Below are 3,486 nucleotides of genomic sequence, written 5' to 3'. Positions count from 1 at the left end.
TACGCAAATGGCTGACCCCTTATTTTGAGACTGTGACCCCTAGTTCTCGACTCCCCAGCCAGGGGGACTACCCTCCCAGCATCCACACTCAAGCCCCCTAAGAATTTTATGTTTCAATGAGATCACCTCTCATTCTTCTAAACTCTAGAGAATATTGACCTAGTCTACTCAATCTCTCATAGGACAACACCCTTATCCCAGGAACCAGTCTAGTGAACCTTTGTTGTACCCACTTCTAAGGCAAGTATATCGTTCCTTAGGTAAGACCAAAACTGTACACAGTACTCTAGGTGTGGTCTCACCAAGGCCCTATACAATTGTAGTAAGACTTCTTTACTCTTATCTCCCTTTGTAATAAAGACTAAATTTCTTGAAACTCATGGGGAGATTGACAGCAAGCTCATGTTTTAGCAAGGCACAAATCATCTGGCACCTTGTGACGATTTGCAACTCTTCCTCACCAGAAATTACTGTTTTTTTTAACACTAATAACAACATATGCATTTAACTCACCATTATTTTCCCAGCAGCTTCTGGGCCAAAGTCAACAGAAAGCTGCAATGCATTAGTATAGGGATCTGCAGCACCATTAAGTGGTGGAAAGGTGCAACTGCAGATATATCATGGAATGGTAATGCTCAAATACATACACAGCAAATTTATTTTATACTAGCTGGAGTACCCGGCATTGCCGAGGGAAAGGAAGAACCCTCTGCACTGACGGCAGGATTAGGCCCCGCCCACACACGCCATGAAACACCCCCCGTGACGCACCGCGCTTCCCCCGTAGGATTGATCGACCATCACGTCACACAACGCTAATGAGTGAATTTTTACCGTTTCTTGGGCGTTTTTTGAATACTGTTGTATCTGTTTTCCCGCTCCCACACTAACGGCAGACTGTAGGATTAGGCCCCCACCCCCACACGCTGGGCAGATTTGAGATGCCACTCCCTGTTGCTGGGCAGGCGGCAGGATCCTCTCTCTTCCAACAACAACATGCCCTCAAAAAACCCTCGGCACCGCCGGGCACTCCAGCTAGTTAATTAATATATATAAAAGGATCGATCTGTCTGTCTGTCTGTGTGTATGTCCGGGCATCACTCAAAAGTTATAGAGCGTACCTACACATATGTTATATCAAAAGAAAGCTTATCAGAGGAGTGTCATAGGTGTATTTACTTTTTGGTCAGACAAAAATTGTTCAGACAGTAGACAAAAAACTTTCAAAAAACGGAAAAACATTCGCTCATTAGCGGTTGACCAATCCTATCGCTCATTAGCGTTGAGTGACATGATGGTTGACCAATTCGCGCGCTGCGTCACGGGGGGCGTTTCATGGCGTTTGTGGGCGGAGCCTAATCCTTCAAACTGCCGTTAGTGAGGTGAGTGGTGGCCATTAAAGACTGGCCGGGCCTGAAGCTAAAAAAATGGAAATGGAGGTGAGGAAATTGTTCATTCATTAGTATTGATTCAGGAATTTCTCTCTCTCCTTTCCCCCCCCCCCCCTCTCTCTCTCTCTCCCGAAGTGGGAGTACACCCTCACGGCCATCAGGCACCATTCCCTCCTTCCTCCCCGCCCAGCGAACAGCAAGCTGCGGCTAATCGTCACAGGTGAGGACGGTGTTTGTTGATGTTGGGCGGCGGTCCTGAGCGGGAGCTCAGCTTGGGTGACTCGGGCCGGGCCTCAAGCGCGAGCTCAGCTGGGGTGACTCGGGCCCGGCCTCAGGCGCTATGCCGCGCACGGGAACTCCGGGCCTCTCTCTCTCTCCTTCCCTCTCTCTCTGTCTCTCTCCTTCCTTCTCTCTCTCCTTCCCTCTCTGTCTCCTTCCCTGTCTCTCTCCTTTTCCCTCTCTCTGTCTCTCTCTCCTTCCCGCCCTGTCTCTGTCTCTCTCCCCTTCCCTCTCTCTCTCTCTTTCCCTCTCTCTCTCTCCTTCCCTCTCTCTCTCTCCTTCCCTCTCTCTCTCTCCTTCCCCCCTCTCTCTCCTTCCCCCCTCTCTCTCCTTCCCCCCTCTCTCCTTCCCCCCTCTCTCTCCTTCCCCCCTCTCTCTCCTTCCCCCCTCTCTCTCCTTCCCCCCTCTCTCTCCTTCCCCCCTCTCTCTCCTTCCCCCCTCTCTCTCCTTCCCCCCTCTCTCTCCTTCCCCCCTCTCTCTCCTTCCCTCTCTCTCTCCTTCCCTCCCTCTCTCCTTCCCTCCCTCTCTCCCTTCCCTCCCTCTCTCCTTCCCTCCCTCTCTCCTTCCCTCCCTCTCTCCTTCCCTCCTTCCCCCTCTCTCTCCTTCCCTCGCTCTCTCCTTCCCCGCAATGTCACTCGACAAGGCACAGGGCCAGACTTTGCACCGGCATCATAACAACATGCCCTCAAAAAACCCTTGGCACCGCCGGGCACTCCAGCTAGTCTATATATATATATATGGGTCCGTGTGTATGTCCGCGCGTAACTCAAAAGTTGTAGAGCGTACCTACACATATGTTATATCAAAAGAAAGCTTATGATTAGGGGAGCGTCATAGGCATTTTTACTTTTTGGTCAGACAAAAATTGCTCTTACAGTATACAAAAAACGTCGAAGAAACGGTAAAAATCCGCTCATTAGCGTTGAGTGACGTGATGGTTGACCAATCCTATGGGAGAAGCGTGGTGCGTCACGGGGGGGCGTTTCATTGCGTGTGTGGGCGGGGCCTAATCCTGCCGCCTGCTGTCAGTGCGGCAGCGTGAAAACTGATACACATTCAGAGACTGAGACAACCACGCGGCCCGAGAGACATCGAGCATATACCGACAGAGACAGATACAACCGCACGGCCCGAGACCAACAGAGACAGAGCAGGGGAGCGGTCCGGAGCGGGAGCTGTCGCGCACGGGGGCTCCGGGTCGCCAAGGCCGGGCTGAGTCCTTCCCCGTGGTGTCTTCCTCTCTTGTCTATCTCCTTCCCACTCTTCTCTATCTCCTTCCCACACTCTCTCCTTCCCTCTCTCTCTCTTCCCTCTCTCTCATTCCCCTCTCTCTCTCCCCTTTCCTCTCCTTCCCCTCCTCTCTCTCTCTCTCCTTCCCCTCCTCTCTCTCTCTCCTTCCCCTCCCCTCTCTCTCTCCTTCCCCTCCTCTCTCTCTCTCTCTCCTTCCCCTCCTCTCTCTCCTTCCCTCCCTCCCTCTCTCTCTCTCTCTCTCTCTCTCTCCTTCCCCTCCTCTCTCTCTCTCTCCTTCCCCTCCTCTCTCTCTCTCCTTCCCCTCCTCTCTCTCTCTCTCCTTCCCCTCCTCTCTCTCTCTCTCCTTCCCCTCCTCTCTCTCCTTCCCTCCCTCCTCCTCTCTCTCCTTCCCCCCCTCTCCTTCCCCCCCCTCTCCTTCCCCCCTCTCTCCTTCCCCCCTCTCTCTCCTTCCCCCCTCTCTCTCCTTCCCCCCTCTCTCTCTCCTTCCCCCCTCTCTCTCTCCTTCCCCCCTCTCTCTCTCCTTCCCACCCTCTCCTTCCCCCCTCTCCTTCCCCCCTCTCTC

Source organism: Somniosus microcephalus, chromosome 18 (assembly GCF_052327205.1).
Source record: "Somniosus microcephalus isolate GS21.2 chromosome 18, FLI_Smic_1.0, whole genome shotgun sequence".
Taxonomy (NCBI): domain Eukaryota; kingdom Metazoa; phylum Chordata; class Chondrichthyes; order Squaliformes; family Somniosidae; genus Somniosus; species Somniosus microcephalus.
The sequence above is the reverse complement of the archived record's forward strand: the minus strand, read 5'-3'. Positions refer to the sequence as shown.